The sequence below is a fragment of the Micromys minutus genome (assembly GCF_963924665.1).
Source record: "Micromys minutus genome assembly, chromosome: 10".
In the NCBI taxonomy this organism is placed as follows: domain Eukaryota; kingdom Metazoa; phylum Chordata; class Mammalia; order Rodentia; family Muridae; genus Micromys; species Micromys minutus.
In genome coordinates, this window is record NC_137979.1 from 23,080,068 (window position 1) to 23,097,265 (window position 17,198).

At 41.5% G+C, this 17,198-nt stretch overlaps 1 pseudogene across 1 annotated transcript; it reads left to right on the plus strand.

The window, feature by feature from the left end:
* The first annotated feature begins 3,108 nt into the window (after window positions 1-3,108).
* LOC308425159 (PDZ domain-containing protein 4-like) lies at window positions 3,109-5,127 on the plus strand (annotated as a pseudogene). The gene is made up of 3 exons: window positions 3,109-3,161; window positions 3,288-3,361; window positions 3,421-5,127. The product of its transcript is annotated as a PDZ domain-containing protein 4-like (transcript).
* The last annotated feature ends 12,071 nt before the right edge of the window (window positions 5,128-17,198 follow it).

Genomic DNA, 17,198 nt, shown 5'->3' on the forward strand with positions numbered 1-17,198 from the left:
GCTTCATAAAGCTCAACCTGGTTAATGAGGGGTGCAGAGTAGAGGAAATCAACTCCTCAAGGGCTTTCAGAAGGCAGCAGATCGTTTTTCTCTCATTAAAAGGAGTGCATGAGCACCGTAGATGGTATAGCAAAGTATAACCTAGAAGAGCAGCAATCATCCGAATTCTTTCACTCAGGTGTTCTCTACTGGTATCTGCACACCCTCTCGTCCTCACACATCCCAAATGTATAATTTTCTGTCAGAGCCATTTTCTCTCAAAAATAGTATCTTTGGAGTCAGTTCCGTGGTTGCATAATGTTTTGCTGTTGGGTTTTCTTTGCATAACTACTTCTCTTTTGTTGAATATTCAAGTAATTTGTCAGTTGTTTTTCTTTTGTTTAAAGGAGGCTGCTTTTAAGAGCATTTTAGGCTCAGAGCAAATCTGAGGGAAAAGGTAAAGATTCTGTGCACAAATGCATGCTGTTTAGAGCCATGTTCTTGGTTGCTCTTGTCCCCTAGCTTGGCTTCTCTCCAAGCCAGCTGAATGGGCTGTCCTCTCAATCATACAAAAGGAGAAATGAAACCTTGTCCCAAGAGCTGCTGCAGGGCCACCCCTGCTCTGGTCTGGCTAGCCTTGGCCAAGTACTCACCTTGGGCTTCCACTGGAAGCATGGAGGTTCTGTCTACCCAGGTCAAGCATCCCGCATGACTGGCAATGGAATCAGCTTTCTCAGACCTGTATGTATCCCTAGGTAAAAATCATCTGTCCCATCACAGTGAATCATTTGTTAATAATTATGAATCTGTTATTGTCTCTCGAGTTCCTATCAGGGTTCATTCTCCTCGCTCTATGAGTTTGGAAGATTTACATGTGTCTGTCATTACAGAATTATGAGATAGTTTCATTATCTTGAACATCCTAACCTCTCCCCTGACCCCAGGTAGCTGCTAATCTTTTGACTATCTTGGTAATGCTGCCTTTTTGCAGAACGTAATACAGTTGTGATTATACAGTAAATGTACAGCCCTCTCTAAACCAGTTCATTCTAGTTAGTAATACAAATTCAAGTTTTTCCCGTGTCTCTTCATGGCTTGATGGTACATCACTTTCATTGTTGAATGCTATTTCATTGCTTAGCTTTATCACAGCTCCCTTATCCATTCATCAACTGATGGGCATCTTGCTTACTTCCAACTTTAGGCAATTTTGAATAAAACTTCTAAAGACACTCAGGTTCAGTTTTTTTTTTTTATGTAAACATAAGTTTTCAGTCCCTTTGAGTAACTATCATGGAATGAAGTGTCCAGTTTTCTGAGTTCCCAGGCAGCCATACTGTGCTGGGTCCCCATCAGCAGGGACAAGGAAAACCTGGTGCCCTAAGACCCTGATATCATTTGACATGATCAGTGTTTGAGAGCCTTTTATTTCCTTGAGGTTTATTTTGCAGATTAGAAATTAAAATCTTTTTGTCAAATAATACTTATCAATTCTTTTTTTTTTTTTTTTTTTTTTTTTTTGTATTTTTCTCTGGTGTGTCCTAACATATCATCACCAAACTAAATGCCATCTAAATTATCTTACTTTTCTCTTATTCTGGTTTCTAAGAGTTTTCTTTTTTTTTTCTTTTCTTTTTTTTTTTTTTTTTTTTGTTTGGGGCTTCACATTGATGTCTATGGACTGACCTTCCTTGAGATATTTTTTTTAAAGAAATGGAAAATGTTTTTTCTTTCTTCTTTACTTTCTTCTGTTTTCTTTATTTTCACTTTTGCTTGTGGACTTCTAGTTGTTACAGTACATCTGTTGAGAAGACTATCTTGGTGCTATTAAATTGCTTTTGCCTCTTGAAAAAGATCATGTACTAGCTAGCTGGCTAGCTGATTAGCTGATTAGCTGGCTAACTGATTGGATGGTTAGCTGGTTAGTTCTTGACACCAATTGGTCATAAATTAGACTCACATGGAAAGAGAGAACAATGGGGAGTCTGGTTCAACAGGTTGTGTTATGGAAATGTTTCTGAGACTTTGGGTGCTTTGTTTGCTTGCTTGCTTACTCATTTTGCTAGTCAGGGTTGCACTGTATAACATCCCTGGTTGTCCTGGAACTGCTTTGTAGACCAGACTGGCCTAGAATTACAGAGATCATCCTGCCTCTGCCTTCATGAGACACTTTTTTTTCTTAATTTCTGATTGATGTGGAAGGATCCAGCCCATCACAGGCCATTTCGTCCTCAGGTAGGAGACCAAGGCTATAGAAGAAAGCTAGCTGGCAAGCCAGTAAGCTGCATCCTCCATCGTCTCTGCCTCAGTTCCTGCCTCCCCGCTCTGATTCCCTTCACAATGGACTGAAACCCAGAAGCTGAGATACCCCCTTTCCTCTATAGTTTGCTTTTTGTCCTTTTTTTATCCTAGCAATGAAGAATCAAGGAGAACAGACCACTTCAGGTTATGTGGGCTTGTTTCTGGCATCTTTGTTCCTTTCCATTGATCCACTGGTTTAGTCTTTCACAAATACTGTGACTCTCTGTTACATCTCAGAGCCAATTAAATCATCTGTCCTTTTGTCAATATCCTCTGGGATATCTTGGAACATTGGTCTCCTTATATCAATTTAGACTTTATTGATACCCACAAAATATTGCAATGAGTTTGGATGAGTGGATCAAATCTATACAACATGTTAAGAAGACCTACATCTCAACACTGAGTTTTCTATTCATGAACTACATCTATCTCTCTGTCTATTTGGGTCTTTAATTTCTCTCAGTAGAGTTTTATAGTTTCTCCACACGGACTTTGCATTATTTTATTATATTTGAATCTAAGTGTTTGTAAGCATGCTTACATAAACAGCTTTGTGGAGTTTTCTATTTTAAATTTACTAGTTCACTTCCCTTGAATAGGAAATTAATTGGCTTTGGGGTACTAATGCTTATCCTTATAGGCCTGATATAAGAGTAGTTCCAAGGCCTGTGTCTGGCCTTGGCATGAAAAGAGTTAAGTGGAGAGGAGAGGAGCTGGGGTGTGCTCCCTCCCCCACAGCAGAGTTTGGTCCCACACTTCCACAAGCTGGCCAGTGAAAGACTCCTTCCTCTTCCCTCTCTCCTCTTTTCCTCACCAGTCAGCACCATGGGATGTAATCTGTTTGTGGTCCAGAAACCAGAGGAGCAATACAAAATGATGCTCAGATGAACTGGAAGGAGGTCTCCAGGCTGTCTCAGGAGCAAACCCTAGAGGTCCTGCGTGCTTCCAAGGAGCCCCTGGTGATCCAGGCACTAAGATGCAGCCCCCATCTGTGGAGGGGACAGCTCCTGCCATGACCTTCAGCTGGTGGACAGTGGCACTCAGACAGACACCACCTTGGAGGATATCATGGCACTGGGCAAACTACGCATGCCCACCCCACCCATGGGCATCTTGGAGCTGTATGTCCTCTCTAAGCTATTAATAGAATGGATGTCCAAAACCGAGGGGAGGCAATAGCCATTCTGAGCCAAGAGGAGAATACCAATATCTCCCTGCTGGTGGCCCCGCCTGAGAGCCGGCTAGCAAAGCGGTGGAAAGACAGTGACAGAGATGACTTCCTAGGTGACTTTGGATCTGAGAATGAACTGGACCTTCATGCTTAGAAGCTAAAGTCCACTCATGCCCAGCAGACTGGAAATGATGAGAAGGGAGTTCCTGATGGGAACCCAGGCTTGAGCAACAGCTAGGACCTGGACAGTGGGGTGGACCCGAAATGAAGAGAGCTCTGAACATGATCTGCTGGGGAATGAACCTCCCATACCACCACCACAGCTGGAAGCCTGCGCAAGTTCGGTTTACAAAGGGATACCCTACAGAACAGGGACTTCCGCTTCAGCATGGATTCTCTGCTAGCTGAGGGGCAGGGCTGGGAGGGACTAACCTGCCTGGGCTCACTGATGAAGAGTATGGATGCTACCCGGAGCTGCTAGAGATCAAATGCCACCTGGAAAATGCCAACCAGCTGGGCATCTTCTTCTCCCGGGCCTCCAGTGGCAACAGTGCTCTAGATGTCAACCATAATGAGAGCCTAGGCCATGAGATGGCCATGCTGGAGGAAGAGCTTCAGCACCTAGAGCTGAAGTGCCACAATATCTTATGGGCACAGAAGATGCAACAGTTGCAGGAGCGCTGGCTGCTGGAGGAGGAGCGTCTCTATGACTTATCAGCCAGTGAGCCCCAAAAGCATGAGTTGTCTGATATCTCTGAACTGCCAGAGAAATCAGACAGGGATAGCACCAGCGCCTACAACACTGGGGAGAGCTGCCGCAGCACTCCACTGCTTTTGGAGCCTCTGCCAGAGAGCCCCCCTCCCCGAGCCATCTGCTGCTGGATATTCTAACTTGAATCGAACCCCTTCTGGCCTTCCTGTCACAACCCACCTCAAGGGGACTACTTCACCACGGAGCCCAGCCAAGTTCCGATCACTCTCTCTGGATCCTGAAGTGGGCCAGAGACAGCACACGGAAGAACGTGTCCACTGCAGCATCAAGACAAGTGTTAGTCTGGAGCCTGTGGGCCCTGAGGGTAGCCCTTACCTCTCCAGGCGCCATCTTGGCCAGGTGTGTGCAGTTGGCCCCGCTATGCACCCTGGAAGATCTGGACCATGGCTCCTTGAGCTTGGCTAGTGGTCCTCGGGTAGAAGGGGTGATGGCTGCGGCTGTCAAAGCACCCCGCATGGAGTGGAAGGTGAAAGTGCAAAGTGATGGGACCCGCTATGTGGCCAAGCGGCCTATGTGAGATCAGCCGTTGAAGGCCAGGCCCTGAAGATCCGAGAGGAGCGCCGTGGTATGACCACTGATGATAATGCGGTGAGTGAGATGAAGATGGGCCGCTACTGGAGCAAAGAGAGGAAGCAACACACGATCGGAGCCCCGGAGCAACTGAAGTGGTGTAAGTTTATGACACAGAGCCATCTGGAGTGTCTAAGGGAGCAGCAGAATGGTGACGGCAAATCTGAGCTCAACATCGTTGCGCTGAGCCACCCACCGTAAGACTGTGAAGTCGCGAAGCAAGAAGATCCTGGACAATTGGATCACTGCCCAGGAGATGTTGGCCCATGGTGCCTGCTCAGCTGATGGGAAAAGGATCTACAACCCTCTGCTCTCTGCCACCATTATCTGAGCTGCTCCAGCAGGAGACCAGCCCAGGCCTAGAGAACCAGACCCTCACCTTCCCTTAGAATCCACTGTGAGTTGATGTGTGTGCTTGCACGCTGTGTTCATGCACACTCCTACCTGTATATATATTTGTGCACAGGACTTTGGTTCCCAAGAATGGACCTCATACCTAGTTTCCTCTCCTCAAGAAGCTATGCCAACAACCAGCATAGAGGCAGTCCCATAAAAGGCGCCACTGCACCCTTACACATGGTACTCTTGCTATGTTCTTGGAGACAGGGACATCAGTGCAGAGAGGTAAGGTGGACTGTCCTAAGCACAAGAGAATGTCCAGCTTCATGCTCAGAATGACCTCTCCCCTACCAGGAGCTGCAATTATTTGTAGGCAAAGGCAGCCCTGAATTTTGTAGTTTTTCTTCTTTTCTGTGCTTGCCAATAGTTGTTTTCTGTTTTGTGGACCTGCTCTGGGGGCTGGCAGCTCCTTGAGGCAGCCTGATGAAGGTGAACCCCACTGGGTGCTGGCTGGGAAGGAGGTTTGGTGGGGGAGGAAAAAAGGGAGGGTTGGGTGGGAGGGAAAGGAAGGGGATGAGGAAGAATAAAAAGCAGCTGTCCTGGTGGCCTCTACTCTGAGGAATAGTGGGTGGGGGGCTCCGCCTTGGTTTTCAAGGCATGTGGAGGGCAGGTTGACACTGGGTGTCCTCTATCATTTTCCTCTTGTATTTTGACACAGCATCTTTCACTGAACCTGAAGTTATCATTGCAGTGAAACTGCCTAACCAGTGACTCCCCAGGATCTACCCACTTCTGGCCTCCCAGTGCAAGGGCATAGGCACACATTGTCAAAATTGGCTTTTATGTGTAACCTAGAGAGACCCCAGTTCAGGTTTTCATGGTTAAACATCAATCATTTTACCTCTGAGCAATCTTTCCAGCCCATGACATTAAAAAAAAATCATCTGTTGACTTTATAAAAATTAGATTTTATTTCATTTTTATTTGTGTGTGTGTATGTACATGTGCCAAGGCACATATGTGGAAGTCAAATAAAATATCTTTCCAAACTTGGTTCTTCCCTTCCACGGTGAGTTCTGATGGTCAAGCTCATGTTGCATGCCTTCCGGGTAAGCATATGTAGTCCAGGAGCCACCTGTCTGCCCTAGACTGATCTGCTGGTGTTGATTTGCTAGATTTACTGAGTTTTGCATCAGTGCCTCTAAGATACTGGTTAGTAGCTTTCTTCTCTATACCTCTTTAAATGGTTTCTGCATTTCGGTACTGGGGGCACCACAAAGTAAACTGGGAAGTAGTCTCTCCTTGTATCTTCTCGAAGAGTCTACAGAGGGCTGATTTTTCACCTCCTTGAATGTCTGGAAGGGCCACCAGTGAACAGTCCTGCAGCTGATACCTGCTGTGTCATTTATTGACTTGATTTCTGTAATAAGCACAGGCCTGTTCAGGTCATCCCTTTCTGTGTGAGTTTTGATGGATGATGGCTTTTGGTTAGCATTTTTCTTTCCATGAGGCAGTCACAGCGCAGACACAGAGTCTTACACTGTCTTACATATGTGATCCCCATAAGACTCAGTTTCCCTCTTTTATTATTATAGTGGCCACTGTGTCTTTGCTCTTTTTTTCCCCTTATCCTGGAAAAAAGCTTACTGATTTTATTAAATAAAAAGGCTTTTGGTTTTTATTGATTTCTTCTATCGATTTTCTGTTTTTAATTTCATTGATCTCTGTACCGACTTCATTATTTCTACTTTTATCTTACTTTGGTCTTCTTTTTCTAGTTTTCTATGGTGTAGACAAAAATAATTGGCCTAAGACCTGTGTTCTTATCTAATAAATGCACACAATAATATGCATTTGCCTCTAAGCATAGCTTTTTCTATATTTCACAAACTTCAAAGATGTACATTTATTTAAAGTACTTAAAACTCTTTCTCGGGTGTTTTTTCTTGAACCAATATTATTGCTTGAATGCTAGGAGCTCAGTTGGGGTGGGGGAATCCTGCTCTTATTGCTTCTTAGTTCCTTTCCACCATGCTATGCAAAAAGAAATTCAGTGCTTTCTGCTCTCTGAGGTGCACTGAACTCTCCCAGAATAGGGTCTATTTGGTGAACAACCCACTCCAAACTTAGCCTACCAGAATCACGCCCTCTGCTTCTATTAGATAAATATGTGTTTAAATGCCTCGAACATCTGATAGATTGACAGTCCCGTTGAGTTCAGCTGCATTCTTACTGATTTTCTGTCCTGCATATTTGTCATTTCTGATAGTGAATACTGAAAACCCCAGCAATAGATTTATCTGTTTCTATTTACAATTCTATCAGATTTTGCTGCATATATTTTTATTTTTTGTTGTTGCCCATAAGCACACTAAGGATTGTTGAATCCTTGATCTCTATGTAAAGTTCTATTTAAACCCAGCACTTTTTTCCCCCAGTCAGTTCTGCCTGGCTTTTACATAGCTGCTGCCCCTACTCTTTGTTGACTTTCTCTGGAATGATCTATCTTTCACCATTAATTTTTAATCTATATATCTATGTATTAAAAAGTAGACTTCTAAAATATTTTTATCAGTTGAAGATTTTGTACAATGTGCTTTGATCATATTTAGCTCTTTTAATTCCTCCCACATCCACCCCCACTTTCTCATCCATTCAATTTTATGTTCTTAAAACATTAAGTACTCATCAAGACCAATTTGTGGTACTCAACTATACTTGGATATGCAGGCTTCTACTAGAGTGGAGTCAACTACCAAACCCTGGGTCATTATGGAAGGGGAGACAGAATGGGCCACTGGGGAAGCTGCACATACACTCACAACAGGTGTGACAAAATGCACATGATCTATACAAGCTCAAGCCAGACCAAACCCCAGCACCAAATCCCAGAGAGACGAGCTGGGCATGAAGTCCCACCCCTCACCGAGCAACCATTGCAATCACTGCTCGGTGAGAGAGTCTGTTCTCTCTAAGAGTGTAGCTCCTGGTAAGGAAAGCAGAATTCTTATAAAGAATGGAAAGACGTGTCTTTTGATATTCTCTGACAAACCGTCTTTCAGTTTCTGCATTCAGACACTGATATTCAAAATGGTTATGGATAAAACCAGATTCCTATCCACCTCACTTGTGACTGTTTTCCATTTCTTGGCTTAGTTTTTGTTCCACTTTAAAATGTTTCCCCTCTTTCTGCCTTTATTGATTTTTGCATTTTATATAATTGTACCTCTTCTTTTCTCTTACTATATCACTTATGTTTTTAAAAACACTATCTTATGGCGTCTCAGAGTGTGCATTCAACATGTACACCTAATTGGTGTACTCTCAGACAGTGCTACACATCATAGTGTTGGTGTCTTAAAACAACAAAATGGTCCAGATTTTTCTTGCTTTTTATTTATGTCATCATTGTCATAATTTTGTTTATGTTTACACTATATATATATAATGTCTCCTCTATTTTCAGATAACTGCTGCCTATTAGATAAACTATAAATGATAATAAGACATTCAATTTTATATTTATTTATTCATTTTCCCCAACTTTCCTTCTTAATGTGGATTTGAGCTTTGGATATTTGTCACTTTTTTTCATCTTAGAGTCCTTATTTCCTGTTCCTTGTAGAGGATGATTTCCCAGGACAGAATTTCTTTTCCACTCAATACCTTAAATAATCTCTCTCCATTCTCTTCTTCCAAGTACAGTTTCTAAGGAGAAGTCAGATGTCATTGTTTTAGGTAAGGTGTTTTGTCTTCTAGCTTTTGGTTGGGTTCCCTTTGTATTTGATTTTCCATAGCTCGAAAACAAAGTGCCTGCAGTGTATTTTGCTACTTCTGCTTGGTGTTCTCTGGGCTTTGTGGGTACATAGTTTTAGCATCAATCTGGAAGAGCTTCTCAGTGACACTATTTAAAGATTTCTACTGCCTCCTTTTACCTCCCTCTTTCATATCCCAGTTACACTTGGAGTATATTCTCTGTAGTTTCTCGTAGCTCCTCCCTCATTTTTTTTTTTTTTATCTTCATCATTGTGTCTACTGTTTCTTTAGACTTTTTCAGCTTTGGAAGTTCTACTGAAATAACTTCACATCAGCGCTCCTTTACTAGCCCTGTTCTGTCTAGTAAGAGGAGCATCAAGACTGTATTCATTTCTCTTAGAGTTTTTAATTTAGTGAAGGTCCAAAAGCCCTTTTTGAATTGTTGTTGAATGGGGTCTCTTGTAGCTGTTATACTCCATACGCACTACTCGTAGTTATCTGTAGAACCATTGACCTCTTTATTCCAAAACTCTTGCCACATCTTACTTTGGTTCTGATTCTTCCTATTTGCTTTAACCTGTACTATTGTTTTGCCTTTTACTATATCCTATATGTGTTTCTTTTTGGCAGCCAAATGCGGTGTTTGGGGGTAAACATGTGTTTTGAGAGGACCTTTAGATTTTACAGTGGTGTTTGGATGGAGTCTCCTAATTGGGTCTCAGTCTGTTAGTGACTCCATGTCTTAGACCAGCAGTTCTTAACCTGTGGGTTGTGATCCCTTTGGGGTTGCATAACAGATGTACTGCATATCAAATATTTACATTACAACTCCTAAAAATAACAAAATTACAGTTATGATGTAGCCACAAATATGGTTGGGGTCATGAAAACATGAGGAACTTATTAAAGGGTGGACGCATTAGGGAGGTTGAGAAGCACTGCCTTAGACTGTGAACTTTGTACCATCCTCCCCTCTCTACCCTTACCCCTCAGCCTTAAATGGCTAAAGTGAGCTCTGACAAGTTCCCCACAGTTAAGGTCTCCTCACCTTCACTTGTTCTGATTTTGTCCCATGAGTCTCTGGTCTACTAAGTTCCAATTCTTGTTATTCTCCTGCTGGTCCCTCTAGTCTCGGGTCAGTGAGGCCTGTGATCTTACTTTTTATATGGACTAATGCAGGGATGTTCAGTTTGTCCTAGATTTTTGCTTATTATAACAGTGTAGCAGCTTCCAAGCCACAGCACAATGAACCCAAGTCTTGACTCTTGACATCTGCTGAGTTAAGCAGTGAAGGACAGCTTTATGTAAAGTCTTGGTCTACATGTGATGGTACTCTTAGGTGAGAGCCCTAGAAAAACCATGGCTCGATTAAAAGATGACTTCTTTGGATTTTAGAGTATATATTTTCCAAAATTCTCTCCCTAAGTGCTTACAATGAGGGAAGAAAAATTCAAAATGTGTCTGTGATCAGCAGTAGATGGAGCAGCAAAAATTAGATTCGAGTCATTGAGTGGTCAGAAGCATCAGTCCTGAAGATTCTGATATGGTGTCAGGTCATTTTACCCAGCAGACTGAAGTATCACACAGTCCACTAGTGGAGTGTACACAAGGTACAAGAACTTATTAAAATAAAGACTGAACAGGGGTCTGTGCTCTACAGGAGTCCTCAGAGTCATTCCCCAAGGACTCCCATTCTATCTCACCATCACACCTTGCAAAGTCTTGCAAGTGACTTGCACTTTCTAGTCACACTTTTTTCCCTTGATTTTGGACTTCAGTCATCACTGAAACATTACTCTTACCTCTTTTTGCAAAGGTGTCTGTCAACGAAATATGACCCAGAATCCATCTATCCTAGTTTGTATTTTTACTTTCCTGGCTTCCTTGGAAGACAATTGACAAGCCCCAGACTCATCTTGAGTTTAAGTTATACCCATCCCAAACATTTTGAATAGTTGCCAAAGACAGTACATAGGCTCTACCATAAGAGAACGAGGTTGTTGAAAGTGATTTGCATTCAGACTCTTTTTAACTAAGCTATAGTCTTAAAGACCAGTGACATGCTCTGGAAACAATGGCATGCTCTGAAAACATTAGCAACCATAGCCAGACGGCCAGGGAGGGGCAACCATTAAGAGGTTCCTGGTTATGTGGGATTGATGCTTTTTTAAGTTTTTGGTCTCTAGAAATTGGATTGGCCACTATAAACATGAGCTATTGAAACCAAGTCAGGAACCTTGCAGTACCATGTTTCTTTTGCTACTTTTTTTTTTTTTTATCTTTAAGAGTGATTGTTTATTTTTTGAAAATTTTTTGGAGGAGTTTTTTCTTTTTTAAACAACTTTATTTTACAAAACAAAGATAAATGTACAGATTTTAAACATTTTTTTGCTTAAAATTATACATTTTTGTCAGTACTTATTTTTCAGATTTTAACATAATTTTTACATAAAACTATATGAATATATTTTTTAGTCAGTACTTGATTTTTTTCAAGGTTTGATAGTATGCCTTGAAAACTTAATAGTTACAATGAGCATAAAGTACATGTAAAATAAAGTGTAACATGGAAATAGTTAAAGTTTTCTTGTTTTGTAAATATTTTTTTGTTTTGTTTTGTTTTCTTTATTTCTTGGACTTCATACAGTCTGTGAGTTGTTTCTGGGGGAGTGCAAGCCTCTGGGGTTAGCATCCCACTATCAGTGACTGCATATTATGTCTGTTCTTTTGTGACTGGGTTATCTCACTCAGGATGATATTCTCTAGATGCAGCCATTTCTTAAAAATTTGGTTAAGTCATTGTTTCTGGTGGCTGAGTAGTATTCCATTGTGTATATGTACCACAATTTTTGTATCCATTCATCTTCTGAAGGACATCTGGGTTCCTTCCAGCTTTTGGCTATTATAAATAGAGCCGCTATGAACATTGTGGTGCATATATCTTTGTTGTGTATTAAAGTGTCTCTGGGGTATATGCCCAGCAGTGGAATAGCTGGGTCTTCAGGTAGTACTATATCCAATTTTCTGAGGTATCGCCAGACTGATTTCCAGAGTGGTTGTATTAGCTTGCAACCCCACCAACAGTGGAGAAGTGTTCCTCTTTCTCCACAACCTCGCCAGCATCTGCTGTCATCTGAGTTTTGGATCTTGGCCAATCTGACTGGTGTGAAGTGGAATCTCAGGGTAGTTTTGATTTGCATTTTCCTGATGGCTAAGTATGTCGAGCACTTCCTCAGATGTTTCTCGGCCATTCGGTGTTCCTCAACTGGAAACGTTTTGTTTAGCTCTGTACCCCATTTTTAATAGGGTTATTTGATTCTCTGGTGTCTAGCTTTTTGAGTTCCTTGTACACCTTGGATATTAGGCCTCTATCTGATGTGGTGTTGGTAAAGATCTTTTCCCATTCTGTTGGTTGACATTTTGTTTTCTTGATGATGTCCTTAGCCTTACAGAAACTTTGCAATCTCATTAAGTCCCATTTGTTAATCTTTGACCTTAGAGCTTGAGCCATTGGTGTTTTGTTCAGGAAATTTTCTCCTGTGCCTATGTGTTCTAAGGTTTTCCCTACTTTCTCATCTAATAGTTTCAGTGTATCTGGTTTAATGTGGAGATCTTTGATCCACTTGCACTTGAGCTTTGTACAAGGAGATAAGAAAGGGTCTATTTTCATTCTTTTGCATGCTGAGTGCCAGTTGGACCAGCACCATTTGTTGAATAGGCTGTCCTTTTTCCATTGAATGTTTACTGCTCCTTTGTCAAAAATCAGGTGACCATATACATGAGGGCTCATTTCTGGATCTTCTATTCTATTCCATTGATCCACATGCCTATTTCTGTACCAGTACCATGCAGTTTTCAGCACAATTGCCTTGTAATATAGCTTGAGGTCAGGGATAGTGATTCCCGCAGATGTTTTTTTGTTGTTGAGGATGGATTTCGCTATTCTAGGTCTTTTGTTATTCCATATGAAATTGCACATTGATCTTTCCAATTCCATGAAGAACTGGGTTGGAATTTTGATAGTGATTGCATTGAATCTGTAGATTGCTTTTGGTAGGATGGCCATTTTTAAGATGTTGATTTTTCCAATCCATGAGCATGGGAGATCTTTCTATTTTCTGAGATCCTCCTCAATTTCTTTCTTTAGAGGTTTGAAGTTCTTGTCATACAGGTCCTTCACTTGCTTAGTTAGAGTCACACCAAGGTATTTCATAGTTTTTGTGACGATTGTGAAGGGTACCTTTTTCCTAATTTCTTTCTCCACATGTTTGTCCTTTGAGTATAGGAAGGCTACTGATTTGTTTGAGTTAATTTTGTATCCAGCCACTTTGCTGAACTTGTTTATCAGCTGTATGAGTTCTCTGGTGGAATTTTTGGGGTCACTCAAGTACACTGTCATGTCATCGGCAAAGAGTGATGTTTTTATCTCTTCCTTTCCGATTTGTATCCCCTTGATCTCCTTTTGCTATCTAATTGCTCCAGCCAGGACTTCCAGTACTATGTTGAATAGGTAGGGGGAGAGTGGGCAGCCTTGTCGAGTCCCTGATTTTAGTGGGATTGCTTCAAGTTTCTCGCCATTAAGTTTGATGTTGGCTGTTGGTTTGCTGTATATTGCTTTTATTATGTTTAAGTATGGACCTTGGATTCCTGTTCTTTCCAGGACTTTTAACATGAAGGGGTGTTGGATTTTGTCAAATGCTTTCTCAGCGTCTAGTGAGATGACAATGTGATTTTGATCTTTGAGTTTGTTTATATGGTGGATTACGTTGATGGATTTCCTTATGTTAAACCATCCCTGAATCCCAGGGATGAAGCCTACTTGGTCATGATGAATGATCGTTTTGATGTGTTCTTGGATTTGGTTTGCAAGGATTTTGTTGAGTATTTTTCCATCAATGTTCATAAGTGAGATTGGTCTGAAGTTCTCTTTCCTTGTAGGGTCTTTGTGTGGTTTAGGTACGAGGGTTATTGTAGCCTCAAAAAATGAGTTGGGTAATATTCCATCTGATTCTATCTTTTGGAATAGTTTGGAGAGTATTGGTATTATATCCCCAATAAATGTCTGATAAAATTCTGCACTGAACCCGTCTGGACCTGGGCTTTTTTTGGTAGGGAGGCTTTTGATGACTTCTTCTATTTCTTTAGGTGTTATAGGGTTATTTAGATGGTTTACTTGGTCCTGGTTTAACTTTGGGATCTTGTATCTGTCTAGGAATTTGTCCATTTCCTCCAGATTTTCCAATTTTGTGGAGTATATGTTTTTGTAGTAGGATCTGATGATTTCTTGAATTTCCTCAGTTTCAGTTGTTACGTCGCCACTTTCCTTTCTGATTTTGTTAATTTGGATACTCTCTCTTTGCCCTCTAGTTAGTCTGGCTAGGGGTTTATCAATCTTCTTGATTTTCTCAAAGAACCAACTCTTGGTTTTGTTGATTTTTTTCAATGGTTCTTTTTGTTTCTATTTGGTCTATTTCTGCCCTAATTTTGATTATTTCTTGCCATCTACTCTTTTTGGGTATATTTGCTTCCTTTTGTTCTAGGGCTTTTAGCTGTGCTGTCAGGTTGCTGATGTAGGCTCTCTCCAGTTTCTTTTTGGAAGCACTTAGGGCTATGAGTTTTCCTCTCAATACTGCTTTCATTGCATCCCATAGGTTTGGGTATGTTGTGTTTTTGTTTTCGTTGAATACTAGAAAATCCTTAATTTCTTTCTTTATTTCTTCTTTGACCCTGCTATCGTTTAACAGAGCGTTGTTTAGTTTCCATGTGTATGTGGGTTTTTTGTTGTCTTTGTTGTTGTTAAAGACCAGTCATAGACCATGGTGATTTGAGAGGATGCATGGGAGTATTTCAATCTTCTTATATTGATGGAGGCTCGTTCTGTGTCCAATTATGTGGTCAATTTTCGAGAAGGTGCCATGGGGTGGTGAGAAGAAGGTGTATTATTTTACTTTAGGATAATATGTTCTGTATATATCTATTAATTCTAGTTGGTTCAAAGTCTCTGCTAGTTTTGCAGTGTCCTTGTTCAGTTTCTGTTTCCATGATCTGTCCATTGGTGAGAGTGGGGTATTAAAGTCTCCCATTATTATTGTGTGGGGTGAGATGTATTTTTTGAGCTTTAGTAGGGTTTCTTTTATGAATGTGGGTGCTTTTTTATTTGGAACATATATGTTAAGGATTGAGAGTTCCTCCTGACAGATTTCTCCGGTAATGAGTAAAAAGTGTCCTTCTTTATCTTTTTTGATAACTTTTGGTTGGAAATTTACTTTATTCAATATTAGAATAGCCACTCCAGCTTGCTTCTTGGAGCTGTTTGCTTGGAAGTTTTTTTTTCCCACCCTTTAACGCTGAGATAGTGTCTGTTTCTGTCTCTGAGATGAGTTTCTTGTATGCAGCAAAAGGCTGGATTTTGTTTATGTATCCATTCTGATAATCTATGTCTCTTTATTGGGGAGTTGAGACCATTTATGTTAATAGATATCAAGGAATAGTTGTTTCTGCTTCCTGCCATTATTGCTTTTTTGGGTTAAGTTGTGTCTGTGTTTTTTTCTTCTTTTAGTTTTCTTGTTTAGGAGTTTTCTTGTTTTTACTAGGCTGTATTTTCCCTCATTGTATTGGGTTTTCCACCTATAATTAGTTGTAGTGCTGGGTTTGTGGTCAGATATTGTGTGAATTTTGATTTGTCTTGAAATATCTTCGTCTCTCCATCGATGGTGATTGATAGTTTTGCTGGGTATAGCAGTTTGGGCTGGCACTTGTGCTCTCTTAAGGAGTGCATGATGTCTGTCCAGGCTCTTCTAGCTTTCATAGTCTCTGTTGAGAAATCGGGTGTGAGTCTGATTGGTCTGCCTTTATATGTTACCTGACCTTTTTCCCTTACCGCTTTTAGTATTCTTTCTTTGCTTTGGGCACTTGATGTTTTTACTATTATGTGTCGGGAGGTATTTCTTTTCTGGTCCAACCTATTTGAAGTTCTGAAGGCTTCTTTTATGCTCGTGGTCATCTCATTCTTGAGGGTAGGGAAGTTTTCTTCTACTATTTTGTTGAAGATATTTACTGTGCCTCTTAGTTGATACTCTTCTCCCTCTTTTATTCCTATTATCCTTAGGTTTGGTCTTCTCATTGTGTCTTGGATTTCCTGGACATTTTGGGTTAGGAGCTTTTTGTTTTTTGCATCTTCTCTGGCTGTTTTGTCTATGTTTGCAATGTTGTCTTCTGCCCCCGAGATTCTCTCTTCGTTCTCTTGTAATCTATTGGAAATGCTTGCTTCTGTGACTCCTGATTTCTTTTTTTTTTTTTTTTTTTTTTTTTTTTTTGGTGTTCTGACTCTAGGGTTATCTCTTTTAGCGTTTTCTTTATTGTGTCAATTTCTGTTTTAATTTCCCTCTTCCATTCCTTTATTTCTTTGGTTCTGTTTTCCTCTAGTTCTTTGAGTTCTTTGAGTGTTTTTCTTGTTTCTTCTTTAAAAGCTTCTGAATCTTTTTGCTTTTCCTCCCTTTCTTATTTAAGTATCTCTATCAGCATCTTGAGGTATGATTTCAGGTCTGTGTCTTCTTTTTCTGGAGTGTTTGGAATTCCGATGTTTGCTGTTATGGGAGAGCTGGGTTCTGGTGTTGCTAGATTGTCTTGGTTTCCTTGGGATATACTCTTTCGCTTTCCTCTTGCCATTTTGTTGTCAGTGATATGTTCTTGCCTTTCCCTTGTATCTGGTCTGTGTCCCTGGATCTCCACTGGTACAGGTGTCAGGTGGGCCGAGCCCTGTTCTATGCCTCAGAGTCATCAGGTGGGAACAGAAGTTCCAACGTTCTGTTTCTGGTCCCTGGATCAGGCACAGCAGGGCAGGGCAAGGCAGGGGGTGCACTTTCCGGGTGCACTCCGCAGAGATCTCTCTGCTCCCTGGCAGCCCAGGTCTCCCACCCACCAGTTGCTCACGCTCTATGAGCCACTGTTCCGGGTGGCAGATGGGCCAGGCTCCTCTCTGCATCCTGAAGTCGCCTCCGGGTGGAAACAGAAGTTCTAATTTTCTGTTCCCAGTCGCTGGATTGGGCAAGGCAGGGCAGGGCAAGGCAGGGGGTGCACTTTCCGTGTGCACTCCGCAGAGATCTCTCTGCTCCCCTGCAGCCCAGGTCTCCCACCCACCAGTTGCTCAGCCTCTACAAGCCGCTGTTCCAGGTGGCAGATGGGCCAGGCTCCGCTCTGCGTCCTGTCTTTTGCTACTTTTCTGTTCAAATTCGATGTCCATCTGCCCTGAAGTTCTCGCCTGACATTGAACAGATGCTGGCTACTTGTTCTCAAACATCCTTACAC